Here is a 20,060-nt window from a genome sequence, read left to right on the forward strand (position 1 = left end):
CCTGAAAGCTCTCACGACAAACTCACTTACCCTCTGCTTCATTCTTCCTTGGCTCTGGGTCCCAGGGACTCAGCTTGGTTTCCAGTCTTGTCCATTGCCTCTCTGTCCTTTGTAAAAATTCTGCTCTTACAGTCTGGACCTCAAAGTAGGACAGTCTCCCTAAACCTGCCTTTCCTCAATGCCTTTAAAGTAAGAAAGAAAGGTGGTTACTAATGATCACTGTGGAAAACACACAGAAATAGTAAAAGTGATAAAAACGAGTAAGCTCCAGTGCTTATGTAGTATTACCTGTACTGGTCTTCAATTACAGATCCTGCCTCTCTCTGAGATGATAATTAAAGTGGAAATGAGTTTCTATTCCGAGTTCTTATTCCTAGAGGTAAGCCTTACCACGCTTCATTCTAATTTTGCTCTGATGATTAAATCAAGGTAGAACATTGTTATTCTTGTTTCCGGCGTTTGTTCATTTAGTGACTCACTTAACATCTACTGGGTATCTCATTTTATGCCAAAGATGGGGCCAGACACTGGAAATATAAAGACGACTAAGACAAAACACATTGTCCCAGACCTATGAAATAATTCAACCTAGGGGGTAAATTTTGAAGTAGATGGTTACAGCATAGTTTTATAACCATCATTAGATGGATAAATTCAGATTTCTACGAGGTTAAGAGGAGGAAAATCTGGAATAAATGGTGACAGTCAAGAAACAGTCTCAGGAAGGGTTGAAGACACACTGACTTGGCTGAGCTGAATCTTGAAAGATGAACGGGAGCCACTCCTGGGATGGACTGGGATGTGGTAAGACTGAGGGTGGTAACAGATGACCAAAAAGTACTAGTTCTTATAACCTACAAATGAGAGGCAGCATGAAACCATGATGTAGTTGAAAAGAAATTAGGGTAAAAGGGCACATGAGCTATTCATCTTAAAGTTCTGGAACTTATGTTCTCCTCTAGGACAAGAAAAGGATTTAGTTAGTTTGCATTTTGAGAAATAATCCTAGAGGTAGATCAGAGACTATGGCTGAAGTGAGACAGAGGATATATTGACAAAGTAGTTAAATTCTACTGCAGTAGAATTTCTAGAAAAGCCATCATAAAGCAGTAGCCACGGAGACAGACAGGAGGGCAGATACATTAAAAACACTACTATTGTGTGTTTATAAAAAGAGGTAAATTGTGACATCAAAAATATAAAATGTGGGGCAGGGGGAGGAAAGGGTTTTGCATGCAACCAGAGTTCAGTTGTTGTCAGTATAAAACAGACCATGGTAAGCACAAAGCAAAAACCTACAGAAGAGACACAGAAGATAAAGAGAATTTAAGTAAGGTATACTATTAAAGAACATCAGTTCATAAAAGAAGGCAGCAAGAGAGAAAAAAAGGAATAAAAGAGATATAAATTAGTAAAATACCAATTAACAAGATAGCATTAGTAAGGCCTCGCCTATGGATAATTTCTTTAAATGTAAGTGGATTAAATTCTTAATGAAAAGGTATACAGTGACAAAAAAAAAAAAAAATGACCCAACTATATACTATAGGAGAGTCACTTCAGCTTTAGGAAATATTCTAATTTATGTAAATATTACTTAAAATCTGTATTTATCAAAAATATATGTGATATAAAAGCTACATAATAAATAATAATGTTCTTTTACCTACTTAGTAGATAAAAATACTACAGAAAGGAATTGTACACTGTCTTTCCTTCCTCCATTTCCACTTACTGCATTGTTTCCTTTTTTAATGAGTCATACTTTAATTCTCTAAAAAATAAATTTAAAACATTATTCAAAGTATCCTTAGGAGTCAGAGAAAGGTGACTTCTTAATTTTCTGTTTTCCAGGAATTACAAGCTCAGTTACTAAAGACTGACCTAATTGTCTATGATTGTTTTTCAAGTACATTTGCTGTGCTTGAATAGTAAATGAGAATAAAAATCTAGTAGTTACTAAATACATTTTATATAACTATTAGGTTTACTGTTAGAAATGAACAAACAAAATAGGAGCTACATGACATCAAAAAAGAAAAGAGCAAGACCATATCAGCTTACTAAAAAAAAAAACACATTAAAATTATGCTTTTTTAAAAATAAAAGTTTAATTTAAAATGATTGATTTATTCAAAATGCATATGCCCTCAATATAAAAGTAAATGAATGTTTCCATCCAATTAGTCAAAGAGCATAATAAAAATGCTAAAAAATGAGGCAAATTGTTTGTACCTAGCAGCATAATAAATCAGAAGCAAGCTCTGTCACATATTAGTCATTGAAGACATCAATCTGTACAACGACTCCGCTGTCAACTTCAGGTCTGAGGCTTAATCATTTCAGGAGCAAGAAAACCATGAGTCATATTTTTACTCAACAGACATTTGGGAACACGTATTCATGCCGCTACCCTCATAAATTTCTTGACAACTTGCCTGAAGGTCAATCGGCAATGAAATAATAGAAATTTTAAATTTTCAACAGATTATGTGAAGGTGGATTTAACGAGTCTTTAGCCTGAGTTGTCATTTGGGCTCCTGTATATATCCGCTGGGACATACGAGCTAACCTGCAAAACCAGTAAAGCACATAATAGTCCCAAAGCGCGCTTAGTAAGTACGTGCATGATGTGTAAGCACCGAAGAATATCAGGATATCTGACTCCAGGTCACTTTTTTCTAAAGGATTAGCTTTAAAAAAATATTTTATAGCCAAGGATGCATCATTCATTAATTTATGACACCTACATGCATCATATTTAACTAAAGACTATGTCTCAATTGTGGTAGACTGCAAAACTGGCCACAAATTATTCTCCTCCTATAATAGTCTCTACTTCTTTAAATCGTTCCTTTTTATATTTACTTTATATGTGACTTGTTGTTACGCAGGCTGCCATAACAAAATACCATCCATTGGGTGCCTTAAACAACAGAACATTAATTTCTCACACTTACGGAGGCTGGAAATCCAAGATCAGGGTTCCAACATGTTTGGGTTCTAGTGAAAGTCTTTTTCTTGGTTGGCTGAAAGCTGTCTTCTCACTGTGAGCTTACACTGCCTTTTCTTGGGTACAGAGAGATCAAGCTCTTTGGTGTCTCTGCTTATAAGCAATTCCATCAGATAAGATCCACAACCTCATAATTAGGACCCAAAGGCCCCATCTCCAAGTACCATTACTTTGGGGGTTAAGACTTCAACTATGAATGGGGGAGGACACAAACAAACAGTCCGTGACCCCTGTGGCTAAAGGCACAATTGCAAATATGTATGAAACTCGTAGTTACTTGAAGACCAGTTGTGCATTTGAGCCTCTCTTCTCTTGCTGTTCTCAGAACCCTTGTCATCACCACCCTGAAAGGAACCCGAGCTAGCCCGCTGGATAATGACACATGTGGTCTTTTCACATCTTTGTCGCTGCTGACCTAGACTAGCTCACTCAGGAGTAAGATGACCTGACAGCTCAGGATCAGGTCAGTCCTACGGCTCTCTCAGACCTATAACCAGAGATTACACCCACTCTCGCCACCCGACTGGACCCTTCAAATATTAACACTAGTTTATATGTGACTTAGGCTCACTGATCCCGTCTTGGACACTGTGATATGAATTCCTGGTTACTTTATACAGTTCCACCATCAAAGTGCCTTCAGAAGAACCTTCTCTCTTTCTATCACTCATTTCACAAATACCTGTCCAACAACTCGTAAAGGAAGGCTTCAGTGTGCTAGCATTAGGGGCACCATGATGGAACAAAATGCAGTCCATGCTTCACAGCTCTCAATTCTTTGAGAGATAACAGCAAATAAAGGGGGGAAATTATAATAATATGTGACAGCTTTTCTCAACTGGAGTTATCTGAACCATCGAACACAGAAAATGATTTGAGTTACCATTTTCTTAGTTCTCTCAATGACGTTACATAAACATTGCTCATTTCAATGCAGAGGAGATAATTTAATCCATTCTAAGACTTACGGCATTAGATTTAATTTTCTCATCAAAAGTTTAATTTTTTCATCCAACTCTCCTTGAGAAAAACTGGTCAATGATAGCAGCTCTTGTATTTGGAAGCACAATTAAACCAGCCTGAGGAGATCATAAATATATTTCAGTTGAGTCTTGAATGATGAGGTGATTTTGTCAAGTGAAAGGAAATGAGAAAAATGGTACCAACAAGAATATTCTGCAAAGGTTCCCAGTAAGAGACATGCTGGCATACTTCGAGAGCTAACAGATAAAGCTGACTCTCTCTCTCTGTGAGACAACCAATGATGCTACAGAAGCTACCACAGCAAAGCCCAGGAGAAACTGAAGTCACTTGGGAGAACTGACACTCTGAATGAAACACATAGTTGCATCTTTATAAAGTGTTTCCAGTATTAAGTTCAGTGTTACGGGTAAGAAATGGATATTGTGATATTTTCTTCATTGTTACTGATGTCTTCCTAGGTTATAGGAGATAGTAATTCACTATTTCTATGACTTTAGTGTACATTGAAGACAAGAAAATGTGTTCATTAAATGTTAACGTAAATTTTTTTTGCTAAAAAATTAAATATACTAATAAAGATCACCAGTGAACCAAAAAAAAAAAAAAAAACCCATATTCACTGACATCTTGTCTAGTCTATAAGTCTATAAGTAAAAGTGTATCTCCTTACTGGGTTAGGTTTAATTTTGTTCAATATCATGGGACTCACCTTCAGTATTTATACCATGTTGATGACATGGTCTTACAAGTATATTCCAGAACTAGCCTCAGGAAACCATTGAATCTATTTACCAATCACTGTCAGAAAAAAAGCTCAGTGTTAATTATTCCAGCACGAACTCATTATTTTTGGTAGTTATTCTTCTACACTCAGATACAAAATCCTAAAAATCCTATCCAACACATTAGCTTCACTTTACATGGGAGGACTACATAGTGAAAATTACACTGCTCAAACTTCCTGAATTTTATAAGATCCTTTAAAGTCATTTAATGATGGAGGTAATAGAAATAGAAACTTCCTGCTTACAAAATATCCCAAGTCAGAGTCAACTCTTTTATGCTTTGTGGTGCAGAATTCCACAGCTTTATTAGAGCTTTGGTTCAGATAGCTGACTAGATCCCAAACTGCAACTGAACTAAAGTCCTTGGACTACTGTAAACCGTTCTTGCAAAACCACCGTGGTGGAGGGACGGCACAGCTGCCCGTCGAGGTAAGAATACAAGTAGGGCTCTTTGATTTTTATATAATCATGTCGTTTTTGCAGCCTACACAATTCGAATACGAAGCAGGTCTACCTTACTGCAACAGGCAATACAGAACTGCCAACCACTTTAGTCTTGATTTTCTGCTGTTCAACTTCAGTTAAAAGTCAGCCAACAGATCAAGATAGCTCCGTACATCTGCATTTGGATATAATGGTAATGAAAAATAAAACTCGAAAAGATAAAGCTAAATTAAACTAACCCAAGAGATACTAATAGTAGCAACAATAACAGCAGCAATAAATATCTCCATTATCAATGTGGGGAAAAAAATGAGGCTGCTGGAATCTGGAACCAGAAGAGGTCAATGAAGCAGAAATTCACATTCCGCATGATGGAGGGGACGCAAAGGGCTCCCAGCAAGACAGGAGACAAGAGTCTGGCTCACTGATAGAAGCCAGGTGCTGGTCTCGACCTGCCTTCCGCACCCTCCACAATCCCTCCTGAAGAGAAGAACAATAAAACTGCTGCCCATTACCACCTGGAATAAATTTTTTTTTTTTTTTACATTGGTGCCAATGGGATACAGGCAGTGGGGACTGTCCCACACTTTGAAAACTGCTTGTTGAAGCTATTCCTGTATTTCTCCCCTAGGTGTGCACGTCTGAGCGTAAAAAGACACGTAAATGGATGTTTACAGTAGTGAGGAAATAAGAGTTTAAAATCAGAAACAATTTAAATGTATATCAATAGCAGAATGAATCATTCAAGTATGTACATTCATAGAATGGAATATACAGAGTTAAATCAAATGAGCTCAGGCTAAATGTTTGAGCCATCTCAAATAAAAAAATAAAGCATGTGGTAAAAGGGATAATTAAGTATGCCAGTATATGACATCTGATAATTAATAAAAACCTTGTAAAATGTTATGTATGGACACATTCATATTATAGTAATAATATAAACCCCTGAATGAGAATGGTAAAGGGGGAAATTCAGCAAGGCTGCAATTACAGGGCACAGGGAAGGAGAGAAGGGGAGCAACAGGGGAAAAGAAAAGCATGGGTCTCCATCTGCATCTGTGAATCATTAGCACCTAAGTAACCAAGACAAGATTTAGTTTCTGAGTCAATAACTAGATTATATACACTGTATGTGTCAGGCACTATTCTAGGCACTGGGAATAAGCAAGACATAAAACAGACTGAAATTTCTGCTCTCACAGAGCTTACCTTCTAGTAGAAAAAGAGGTGAAGGTAGAAACAATAAGTGAAATGAAAAGTATTCCCCATGATGATCACCACCATGGAGTTAAAACGAAACCCAGAGCTGGAGGAGGATGGTGCAATTTTAAACCCGGTGGTCAGAGAACACCTCACAGGGCAAGCCTCACTGAGAAAGTGACTTTTAAACAAATAACCAGAAAGGTGTCAGTACAAAACATAAGGCTGTCTGGAGGAAGGGTTCCTAGTAGAGGCAAGAACACATGCAAAGGCCCTGAGGCTGCAGTGTGCTTGGCAAGTTCAAAACAAAACAGATATAGAGGCACACTGTAAAAAATAAAAAGCTGTATTACAAAGAATAATTGTGGTGTTAAAGTTATTTTTATAGAGCTTCCCGGTTAGGTGGAAAGTATAAAAATGCTTTATACGTGGATTCAGGTCTCCAATATGTGGATTCAAGTTTCTAAGAGCTTCTAAGCAGCCTGTATCACACTGAGAAAAAGTCATAACAGAAGAAAGGAAGGCTGAGGAGGCAAAAGATTAAAAAGTGGAAATACTAGTTTCCCTTGAAAATTTCCAGTCACCTCTCTTTTATTTGAAAAAAAAAAAATCACAGGAAGAAAGAAACACTTTATAAAGAAAAATCAATTACTGCTCCATATTCTTTCTCCTATTCTTCCCACCAGTGAGGGTTAATTTTACATGTCAACTTGGCTAAGCTTTGGTGCCCAGCTGTTTGGTCAAACACTAGTCTAGATATTGCCATGAAGTGATTTTGTAGATGTATTTAACACTTACAATCAATTGACTTCAAGTAAAGAAAATTACCCTCCACAATGTAGGTGGGCCTCATCTAATCAGTGGAAGGCCATGCAAGCAAAAATTGAGGTTTTCCAATGGAGAAAGAATTCTACCTCAAGACTGTAACATAGAAATCCTGCCTGAGCTTCTAGCCTGCTGGCTAGCCCTGTGACCTTTGGACTTAAGACTAACATCAACTCTTACACGAATTGCCAGCCTGCCCAACAGTTTCAGACCTGCCAGCCCCCATAATTGTGTGAGCCAAATCCTTAAAATTAATCTCTTGTTTTTTGTTTCCCTGAACAACCCTGAGAAATGTTGGTACCATGAAATGGAATGTTACTGTGAAAAACACCTAAAAATTTGGAAGTGGCTTTGGAACTGGGTACTGGGTAGAGGCTGGAAGAGTTTTGAGGGGCTTGATTATAAAAGCTTGGATTATCTGGACCAGAGTATTGCTATAAATATGAATGGTGAAGGTGCCTTTGCTGGGGTGTCAGACAGAAATGAGAAATACGTTATTGGCCACCGAAGGGAAGATGATCCTTGTGGCAGAGAACTTGGCTGAACTGTGTTCTTCTTTGGGGTGGAAAGTAGAACTTGTAAGTGAGGAAATTGGACACTGAGCTGAGGCTGTCACTTCCAACAAAGTGTGGAAGGCATAGCCCAGTTTCTCCTGGCTTTGTATAGTAAAATGGGAGAAAAAAATTAAAGTAGAAATTGCTGAGCAAGAAGGAACCAGACCTTGATGTTTTGGAAAATTCTCAGCCTATCCAGGTAGCGTGCTCTGGAAATAGTCAAGGACAACCATTTACTAAAGGGATTAGGTGTGTGACTCATGGATCTAGTCAATCAACTCCTCAGAAGCCAGGTACAGAGACGCAGGAATCCAGAAAAGATCTGTGGAGCACCCTCTTGTCTGAAGATTGGACTCCAAGAATTGTGTAAGAGGTGGATAAGGTTTCTAAAAATTTTATACCGCCAGAAACACTGTCAACATGGATTCAAAGGAAAAGAGATAGGATGAAATTAAGGAAGAATAATTCTGAAGGGGGACTCACAGGTGCAGAGGCCTCAGGGAAGGACCAATTCAGTTCCAAAGGGTGGAGTCACCTCCCCTGTTCAGGGGGGCAGGGCCGAGGGGGCAGGGCCACTCCAGCAGGCCCAGGGGACAGAGCATCAAGCCACAGAGATTTGTTCTCAAACCTTAAAACCTAATGGAATTTGCCCTGCTAAGCTGCAAATCCATTTTTGACCAGTGACCCCTTTTTTTCCTTTCAATTTCTCCCTTTCTAAAGGGGAATGTCTATTCTTTATCTGTCTAACTGTTGTATCTCAGAAAAAGAAGACCTGTTTTCTAGGCTTCACACGCCCACAGACGGAGAGGAGTTTTGCCCTGGCTGGATCATACCCCATGTCTCACTCACAACTGATTTAGATAGAATTTGGACTCAGAATTGATGCTGGAATGGTTAAAACTTTGGGTGATACTGGGATTCGGGGAATGTATTTTTTCTTTTTTTAATTTTAATTTTATTTTTTATTGAAGTTTATTCACAATGTTAATTTCAGGTGTACAGCAAAGTGATTCAGTTATACATATACACACATGTGTATTTTTTTCAGATTCTTTTCCATTACATATTATTACAAGAAATTGAATGCTGTTTCCTGAGTTGTACAGTAGGTCCTTGTGGTTTACCTATTTTATATATAGTAGTATGTCTCTATTAGTCTCAAACGCCTAATTTATCCCTCTTTTGCCCGTTCTCCTTTGGTAGCCATATTGTTTTCTATGTCCATGAGTCTATTTTTGGTTTGTAAATAATTTTTTTTTTACATTGATAGGACATGAGTTTTGGGAGGGTCAGAAGGCAAACTGTTATGGGCTGAACTGTGTCTCTCAAAAATATATATATATATTTAATTCCTAACCTCCCATATCTCACAGGATGACCTTCTTTGGAAATAGGGCCAGTGCAGATGTCATCAGTTAACATAAGGTCATACTGGAGTATGATGAATCCTAATCCAATATGACCGGTGTCACAAGAAGACGGCCACGTGAAGACACAGAAACACAGGGAGGACGCCACGTGAAGACAGAGGCGTGAACTGAAGTTATGCAGCCACACCTGGGTCTGTCAGAGGTAGAAGAGCAAAGGAAGGATCCTCTCCCAGAGGCTTCCAAGAAAGCACAGCCTAGCCAACACTTTGATTTCAGACTTCTAGTCCCCAGAACGGAGAGAATAAATTTCTGGGTTTTTGTTTGTTTGTTTTTTATTTTTGGGGGGGTAGGTAATTAGTTTGTTCATTTTTAATGGAGGCACTGGGGATTGAACCCAGGACCTCGTAAATGCTAAGCACACGCTCTACCACTAAGCTATACCCTCCCCCTAAATTTCTGTTGTTTTAAGCCACCTGGCTGGAAGTATTTTGCAATGGCAGCCCTAGGAAGTCCTCCGTAAGCATTTATAGTCTACCAGGTAAAGTTTTATATGAATTCCCATGATTCTCATACTGAACAAGAGAGCCCCACTGATAAGGTACTTAGCAGAGGTTCTTACAGGTCATGCGATTTACCCATGATTTGCAAAGCAAGTTAACTGTGATGCTGAGACTTGAAGCAACATCTTCCAACACCTACACCCTTTACAGAATTGAAAGCATTGATACTCTCTGTTTCCCTCCCTTTTAGATAGATCTTGTGCGTTTATATGCACGCATGCGTATGTGTGTATACGTGTGTGTGCTGGCGTGTGTGTATGTGTGTGTGTGTGTGTTAATATTTATGGGTGACTGGTCAGCTTTTCAGCAATTCATGGAGTATATGCAATAATGAGCTAAAGGAACAGAGACAAACTTTTTGGTGGTAATTTGATTTGCATACTCTCAATAGAACACTGAGCAGTAGGTGAATATCAACGGACAGTGAATTATAATGGCACCTACATATCAGTATGTGCAAGCCAGATTTTTAATATAATATCTAATAATAAAAGATGAATTGAAGAGTATGCTGAAGCATGGTAAGAAATCTGTACATTCCCAATTTAAAAAAAAAACACTGTTAATTGTCAGGGTCGCAAACTTAGTTTTTTTGATAATATCATAGTCAAATAATTGTCTTCTCTTTCGATTGCACACAGATTGTTTCAAATTTTAAATAAAGATGCCTAACATTTATCTGCATATGTTGACTGAGTAAAATATTTTAAATGTCCTTAATTAGTGAAACTCTAGCCACCTGAACATTTATTTCACAAATTATGAACCTGTCAGCATGTCATTAGTGTGTATCACAATGAGAAATGGCAAAACTCTGCTCTAACTTTGGGAATTGAAACACACCTAAACAAATCCATATACAGACAGAAGGAGTAGATGGTATAAATTACTAAAAAAAATAACAAAAATTTCAGCACTGCTAAGGGTGAATCTGGAAAGTACCACTCACTGCACCACTGTACCTGAGATGTCCTGATTCAGCCATTCCTCCAAATGGAAGTGCATTAAGGAATAAAATTTGATGTCCTTTTCAAAAACGGCATGAACATTGACTAAGAAACCATTCATTCTATTTGTTACCCAGTAAATAGAGACACTGATGCTAGTCTTAGCACTTCTAACTGCTGTTTCGATCTTCCTTCTCTGGACCCAGTTCTTCATACAACAAATGTGATGTTCTTCAAGGTTTCTAAGAGTCCCAGATTTCAATTGCAAAATCATCGATCATCGTCTGACATTTAATTTCACTTCAAGAGAAATATAAATGGAAAACTGCATAAGTAGTACCACAGTAACATTTAGCCTTCGATGTGTACTTGTCTTTATCACGTGAGTCTAAATACAACCAAAACAAGTTCCCTTGGCCTTAGATACTTGCTGAATAAAGATAACAACGTCCAGACACTTTAGAAAGAACAGAAAACCTCCATATAAACTCATCTGATCTGTGGCTCCAGCGGATTAAGTAATGCATCTCTTTATGTTGGGAACTCAGCACAGAATAGGATTACTCTGCATATGAATAGATAGCTTTTTTTTAAAAAAAAATCAGCTTTGAAAACTGTAAAATTAAGAAGCAATGTCCTTAATTACATATAAATTATATGATAGCATCATTTGCAATATAACTGTACAATAACTTCATATTTTGCCAAAATATAGTCCCAAATGTTTTGGACACATAATAAAATCCAATTTACTTTTTACAGTTTTTCAGCAAAGTACACATAGATGGTTATGAAACATTATAATTCAGAATAAGAAAAATGGGATTCCTTGTGATAGTGTTATATAATATCAAGTAAAATTGAATTTTTACTGATTAAAGATTCAGTGTTACTTTCAAATTTCAGTGTTAAGCGCCAAGTTTAAAATTTTCTTACCAATGAAGACTTGGCAAAGCATATACTGTACTATTTAGGTAACTGTGATTAATACATTTTTCAACCAAGAGGCTTAAGAATGACAACAATTAGTATTATAAAAACATTAAAATATTCTATTTCTCTAATATAAGCACAGAAGACCTCATTAACCTTAACTTGGCAGCGCTCAAAAGCAAAATCTTTCTGTCAACCAACACAGTTTTCTACTGTTCTTTCATTAAGCTTAGAACATGAAATCAGTTGATATCGAAGGAATAAAACATGTCTATAATCTAAAGTACATCTCAACATGGGTGCAAGTTGTATAATCTGAAAGTTACCTGAATAGAGAGAGAACACGCATTTGCCACTTCTCAGGGCTCAGAGTTGAGAACGGAGACAACTGATCATTAACCTTTGGCCGGAAGCAAACTTGCACACAAATCTCAAGAGGCTCTCTGCTTTCCCCTCCTCTCTTTTCCTCTCAAATTAGGGGAAAAGTAGCTTTGTCTCCTCTTGACTTGCTTTGACATGCACAATCAGCTCATACTTTTTACACTGTGACATTAACTTGGCTTAACTTACATCCTGGGTCAAAGAAAATACACACTCTGAATGGCCAAATCTAACCTAATTCTCTTCCTCTGATACTGCTATAAACACCTTTTCAAGTGTATGTATCATGTGATTTAATCATGAATGCAACACACTGCAAAGTACTCTCATGCATCAGTCAAAGTGTCAGTTAATCTTCACCCAGCCTGAGACTAGATAACTCAGTCAGTTCCAAACAATAATAAAGAGGCCAAGGCCATGTGTTGAATCCCTTGAGAGGCAGATAATTTCATTTTGTTGCCTAATCACGCATCACATGCCTTACTTGGCCAGCCATCCTGCAAATGCCTGCCCTTAGTCACAAAGGGTCCTCACCTACGTGCGTGACGGGGAACTGGATGGCGGGTCAGTGCCGCCATCTTTGTCTCTGAAGAACTTACAACAACCTTTGGCGAAATGAAGAGCTACAGTTTAGAAGGTGTTTCTCATATTCTACGTAGGTTATTTTACCAAACAACTTACACCCACAAACTCATTCTCTAATCCATAAAAGACAGATATTATGATATATATTTTAAATATGAGGGCCCAGAGGCTCAGAGTTTGGTTACTTATGTTAGGTCAGATGGCCGGTAAATATTGGGTCTTGGATTCCAATTCTGGTTTGTCTGGATCCAAGGTCCAATTTCCTCTCCATTGAACAGCAGGCCAAGCCTTTCTGTGGTCAGTGGGTGAGGAGAATTCTATTTCCCGTCTGAAGGATGCCATGGTGTAGATCTAGGCAACAAGCAATAACTAGTTGTAAAATGCGCTCCCTAAAAGTTTAATAGGCTGCGTTTCTAAGTGTGCTTACGTAATGGCTATAGCAATCAGGTAACAACGGAAATCTCTGGACGTCTCCTCTAATTCATTTACCCAAATACAGCAAACGCCTTTCCAAAATAAGACACAGGGTATTTTTCCGTCTTCTATTAAAACTTTTAAGTTCAAAATATAAAAGGAAACAAAACGAAACCATCAGAAAATTCTGCCTCATATAAAATTTCTCATAAAGTTTGAATACACTGAACAAACTGTACTATGGATTTCACGATGATAGAGAACATCTGACAATCAAAAGCAGATGACGGCCTTACTAAGAACTTTTCAAATACCTTCATCCCAACACAGCAAAGTGCTTAGCAGCTAATAAATGTTCAGTACAATTAAATAAACGGGCTAAAATTACCTGGTGCAACATAGATGACTAATCTATTAATAATGACTTCATTTTGTGCTCTGCACACACACCTGAAGTAGTTCGTCTTTTTCAAAACAAGGTGGAGGAACAAAAATTCAATAGTCATTTGTTTTATCAACTATTTTCATATAATGCCAATACGATCATAAGACTCAGTTTTATACAAACAAATGATTATAACCTTTATTATATAAACATAACCATTAACGGCACCAAGAATGCTACGTTTAAAACGCTCCCATGTGTATAATCAATATTTTTACTTAGTATTGTTATATAAAGTTCAAAAGTTAAATAAAGAAATACAAAGAAATATCTAAGCTTGATATGTAAAAATCATGCTGTCAAGAAAGTAACTTAACATAAGATCCATAAAAATTAGAATTGGCAAGAGTATGAACAATATATTTTGTACTTATTTTGTTTGGTTTTCTTATTGTTACTACAGTATTAAATCCTTAAAAAAAAATCACTATCCAAGTAATAGAGACAGCTGTGTTTATCACATAAACCTCTGAGAAAAGAAAACCCAAATGCACAGACTTGTTCACGAGCACAGGCGAGAAAATGGCTGAAGGTGACTAACCTTTGCCAAGGTTACAAATTCTCAAGAGTAATTCCAAAAATGTGGTAATATGAGGTTTTTTGGTTTTTCTTTTTTTAATTCCAGTCTCCAAAATTCAACAATTTGGGCACAAGAAAGAGAGAGAGGAATAGTCTCAGGGGAAAACCTTGATAAATAACATGTGTGCTCCTGGAACAGGTTATTAGTTCTGCATTTGAAACATGACAATGAGTTCCTGGCAAGGAATCTGTTTATAACATTATTCCCAAGTTCCATGCAGTGTTCGCACATTTCCCTTGCGAGATCTGATTTTTTTTGCATTATGACTAAGGAGTGAAAACTGAGTTAATGGGGAAAACCCAAGTTTTTTCATCTGAATAAAAAGTGCAAGAAATTGTGCAGAGCAGAAAACTCATACACACACACACACACACACACACACACACACACACACACACATTTGGGTGAGAAAAAGCAGTGAACTAGTCAAAAGACACTAATTAAATGCCTCACAAACAGAATGGAAATCTTTTAATGGATTGTCTCATTTGGATAATTTTTTTTCCTATTCTTTTCCTGGAAAGAGTACTGTAATCTTAACATTCGCTTAGCATAACTGACTGTGATCTCATTATTTTCTGAATTCTAGAGTTATAATGGAGTTTGAAATTGGCATATAATAGAAGAAAACAACCCAAATTTATTCCCGGAGTTAATTATCCCTCAGAGTTATAATGTAAAAAGAAGTCTTTTTTAAACCTCGATAAGCATAAAAGGAAAAAAGGCTTTAGTTAAATCTGCTTTCATAAAATAATTCCTCTGAGGTTTCAATACACCACGGGAAAACATAATGGAAGCAGAGGGGCCCTAAACACAAAATATACGAGCATTCTACCATTTCAACAGGCTTCCCTCTTTTTGCTGATGACAGTGGCTCACTAATAGAACAGAATTACTGTAAGCATGTTTTGAGTATAGGGAGCATTTAAGACTGTTCCTTCTAATGACTATAACTCAGTAAAAAAATGTAAAAAGCAAAATTCAGAACTCAGAAAAAAAAAAAAAGGCTGTTCCTGTTTTGACTGTTATCCAGTCAGTAGAAATACTCATCCAAGACAGGAAACATGTTCAGAGAGAGTCCTTTGAAAATAGCCTCCTCGCTCAGAACTTCTGATTCCTCTTCGCTCCCCACCATCAACCCCAGCACACACATGGCCTCCAGCTTTCTGTTAAATGCACCAGCATTTGCCAGTGATTCAGCTCAAGCTCAGAGTCAGCAATGACATCTCCCCTTCCTCACCAACTAATCAAATTACCAATCCTAGTAGGTTCTGCTTCCACAAGGACTCAAATCCATCTCCTTCCCTTCTTTCCCATAGGCACCATTTTATTGCAATAAATTTAGTGGCTTTCCAATTGTTACACCAGCATCCAATTTCTTTACCTGAACAAAGCCTGAATATCTTTGTCAAATTTGGACAGTTCATACAAGCTCAGGCCATGGCACACTGCGAGACCAATAACCCCTCACTGACGCTTTCCAACACTCACACTCCATGGCCATATGTGTGCAGTCCGTGCCTTCACCTCTCTCAATTCTTTGAGAGATAACAACAAACAAAGGGGGAAATTATAATCTGTGGCAGCTTTTCTCAACTGGAGTTACTGGAAACATGGAACACAGGGAATGATGTGAGTTACCATTTTCTTAGTTCTCCCAATGATGTTACATAAACATTACTCACTTAAATCATCCCATTGGTCTCTGATTTCCCTCTGTGGACGTGACTCTCTTGGCATCATTTTATTGCTAAAACCTTCTAAGAATCAGCTGAGCTGTAATCTTTCCACTGGTGGAGGGTTTGAAATATTGGAAGAATTACCAATATGTGACAGAATCACAAAGTGAACAAATGCTGTTGGAAAAATGGTGCCATAGACTTGCTCAATGCAGGGTTGCACAAACCTTCACGTTGTAAAAACATGAAATGTCTGAGAATCTCAATAAAGTGAAGCACAATAAAACAAGGTATGCCTGTAGTAAGAATCAGGGCAGAGCCAGGATGTGAACCCACATGCTCAGGATCCACAGTCTGTGCTCTTAACTAACAAAGAATAGGCAGGGACAAGTCAGTTCCCTTAGTACACCATGTACCCAAAAGGAACCACAGAACAGATTACAACCTACCTCTACCATCATGTGCTTAGCATGGGACAAAAATGAACACCTCAAAGGGGCAAACCCCCGAGAACTGACCTCATTTCACCCTGGCACAAACCACTCTATTCTCAAGCTTCCCCTAATCTCAGTGTCAGTCGTGTTGCTGTAGTAAACTACCACGAACTTAGTGGCTTAAAACAATGCAAATTTATTATCTTACAATTCTGGAGGTCAAGGTCAGAAATTAATCTCACCAGGCTAAAATCAAGGTGTCAGTGGGAGGCCAAGGGAAGAATCTGTTTCCTTGCCTTTTCCAGCTCCTAAAAGTCACCCACGTAACCTGACTTGTGGCTGCAACCTCCATCTTCCAACCCCTCAGTCGGGCTGAATCCTTTTCAGGCTTCCACTTCTCCCTCATTTATCAGGTCCCTGGTGATTACACTGCGTCCACAGACACAAGCAGAAGGATGATCACAAGGTCGTTTGAAGAGCACCCTCAATTCTCCCTCGCCGCGCAACCTAACACTCGCAGGGTGAAGGGACTGGGATGTGGGGAGCCATCAGTCTGCCTTCCTGGACACACCAAGCTGTGTACATGAACTTGAGATTAAAGACAGAACATAACCATGCAGTCGGTCTAGGCAGTGTTCCGGACAAATGCGCAATACACCTTGGTAAATTCATCACTCTACTCTTATAATTAAAATACGTAGCAATCCAAATACAAAAAGGAAATGTGGCCAATTAAATATAGTTTCTGACAAGAGCATGGACTGGTTATAAGGACATCTGACTTCCAAGTCCCTTTCTCACTGGTGACGCAGTCTTGAGCAAGGCGCTGACGGCGCTGAGCACTGACCGTCTCATCTGGACGGTGGGGGCAATAACCCCCGACCTGCTTGACACCAGGATTCTATTGAGGATCAAATTAGATTCTTATGAGTACTACAAATAAAGTTTGAACACGAGAAGTCCCAATACAAGCATTTTTGGTCAAAATATAATGATTTTTAAAAGGGTGCAAATGACAAAGATAAAGAATAAAGGTCTATTACTACAGCCTCCACGTTTATTTTAAAACCAACATTCATACAAGTAATAATAACATAATTCGGTTGTTATTACTTAAATTTATCTTTTACTATCTATAAAGGAAGGACTTATGTTCAGCTCTATTTTATACACAGAGAAACTGGAGCTTACTCTCTTGCCCAAGATCACACAGAAGGCGGAGTCACAGACGGACTAAAGGCCAGAACGGCCAACTTTAAAAGTCTGTTCTATTTTTGAAAACGGATTTTAACACCAGACAAGCCAATATTCCCATTCACATTAAGATCCACTAATTCCACAAGCGGCATGACTTGGAGTGAGCAGACAGAAGAAACCGTATTACATACCGAGGGCACTTACACGGCAGCTCTGTTGGCAGAGTCCTCCGGTCCTTTGGTTTCCAAGATTCCCGTGTCTGAGGTTTCACAGGAAAGCATCACATCTTAAGATTGACTCCTAAAAGAATCAGAGACGAGAGTAACCACCTAAGTACTGAGATGCATGCCAAAAAAAAAAGGTATCTAAATCCAGCTCCATCTCTGGATAGCACGTAGCTTTATTGCACTGGCTAAAACTGCTGTCAGCCTTTGCTAAAGCTCCAAGGTTTTATTTCAAGACCCTCTTTCGATATGGGCAGATTGTTTAGTTAAATCACTTCACATCACCACTAACCCGTGCTCACTATGGTACCTGCTTTTCTTCGTGCCTGCCCTTACATTTTCTGTCCTAAATCATACTTTCCGAAGTGCACAGGAGTGCCTACAGAAACATCAGAGAGAGTCACTTCAGTCCAATGTATTTGGGACTTCAAAACAATTACTTGTCTTTAACTTTCAGGAGACTTTTTCTTCCACCTTTGGTAGGATAATGAATAAATGTGTGTATGTATATGAACGTTCATAAAGCAGTAACTTGAAATTTTTACAAAAATACATTAAAACTCTATTTACATTAAATTTATTAATTTAAAAAACTGAAGTCGGTTAATACTTGTAGAATGCTAGCCTAGTGTCTGGCAACAAAATAAGAAGAAGAAAAAGAAGAATACAATAATTACAAGAATTATTATTTCTGCTACTTGAGACAGTGAAAAATATTAGTTTGTATAGATGAATAAATATTAGATCCTTGCTGATTCCTGACTTTAAAAATACAAGATTTACTTGACTACATAAGTCCCGTTTGTCTTATTATTAAACCAATGTAATTAATAAACTCTTGGATATGATCCAAAAAAATCAGATTGTTTTCAGTAGCAGAGTGCAGTGCAAAGATTATTTAAATATGGTTCACAGGAGCAAAGACTAAGAGGAAAGAATGGAGGTAACACAATGTCATTGAGATAGGACCTGCAGTGTTACCTGGCATGACCAGAGAACTTTGACATTGTCATCTAAAATGGAAGGAATTTTAGCCTGGCAGGCAATATGCTGACTGTGGAAGTTCCAAGACTATAATAAGCAGACTAACTATGGACACATAACTGTCTCATTTAGTAAATATCCCATGGAAACTGGTCAATTGCACATGCAAAGAACTTCCCTGTAGTGACAAATTCTTCTGAATTCAGAATCAGCACTACAATATATTTTACAAAATTACTGGAATTATACCACAATAAGTAAAAGTTATATGATAAAGTTAACATGTCTAAGGACATAACATCTTACTACAATTAAGTTAATTTCTTGCTTCAGTGACCACCACTGAACTACATAATTATGAATTTATTTCATTTATAGACACGATGATATACCGGTATTTTTGTTATAATCCACTCTATCTGCATAATTACATTCCTTACTCCATGCCTAAAAAGCAATGTCTCTCTTATTTCGATTCTCATGTGAGATAAAATAATGTTACTAAATTTGAGAACTATGAGATAAGGAAGTTTTTTTCCCTTTTCTTTGTATATTAACAATAAACTTATTTTAACAACTTGAATTTAGAAAATCCCAGATTTTACTCTAGAACATCAGAATATCAGAATTAATTTTAATTTACAGCATTTTGTTATGCAGAAATGGAGCAGCAAGAGTTTTCTCATTTGTTTCAGTGTGCACCTTTACTATTATTATTTTGTTTAATTGAAATACAGTTGATTTACAATACTGTGTTAGTTTTCAGGTGTACGGCAAAGTGATTCAGGTATATATTTTTTCTCAGATATTTGTCCATTATAAGTTATTACAGGATATTGAATATAGTTCCCTGTGCTATGCAGTAAATTCCTCTTGCTTATCTATTTTATATGTAGTAGTTTATATCTGCTAATCCTAGACTCCTAATATTATTTTTGTAACAGAAACAAAGACACCTTAAAAGCTATGTGTTTGAGAGCTGATACGTTTTTTAAAAAAGGACTAATTTGACAGTTATGATCATATCCATTAAATAAAATTTTTTTAAAAAAAAGAAGTTGTTAAAATGAAGTAAAATGCTTTCTGTTTGTTTTGGCATGCCTTTTGACCTTCTGGGTAACCTTCATCTTGTACAAAAGCTAGCCTGTGTGACCTTCTGAAACACGCACGTCTAAATCACAGATAAGTTTCACAAGGGCTTTTACTTATTGAAAAAAATAACTTGTATTGTAGCTCTCTTACTATAAAACCACTGCCAAAAGCTTAGGCGTGCTTCTAGAAAAGTCCAGAAGCTAAAAGAAATTCCTTGATCCATTATACTGAAAATCAGCACAAAGACCCCTGAAAGGTTATGCTAACATCCAATCTCTTACCCAATTATCAGGTAGAAAAAAATATGATATTTTTAATTCTGTTAATTTCACAGGTTACTATTTAGATCATTTAAATGGGTGTATTTTTTAGAAAGAATGAGCAGCTATTTATTTTAATATTCCACAGTGTCATAAAGTTCTGTGTT

General features: G+C 37.4%; 1 protein-coding gene across 7 annotated transcripts in view; it reads right to left on the bottom strand.

The window, feature by feature from the left end:
- Positions 1–20,060, bottom strand: part of SLC16A7 (solute carrier family 16 member 7) — a 143,927-nt gene that overhangs the window by 80,297 nt on the left and 43,570 nt on the right. For 5 of the 7 annotated variants that reach the window (XM_031462343.2, XM_031462342.2, XM_031462345.2 and 2 more), the window contains one exon: positions 17,538–17,633. The gene's annotated coding sequence lies outside the window, so the exon portion shown is untranslated. Of the gene's footprint in view, positions 1–30; positions 183–17,524; positions 17,634–20,060 lie in introns of all 7 variants that reach the window. The other 2 variants (XM_031462346.2, XM_010993307.3) reach the window with 2 other exon arrangements.

The sequence above is a fragment of the Camelus dromedarius genome, chromosome 11 (assembly GCF_036321535.1).
Source record: "Camelus dromedarius isolate mCamDro1 chromosome 11, mCamDro1.pat, whole genome shotgun sequence".
Lineage (NCBI taxonomy): Eukaryota > Metazoa > Chordata > Mammalia > Artiodactyla > Camelidae > Camelus > Camelus dromedarius.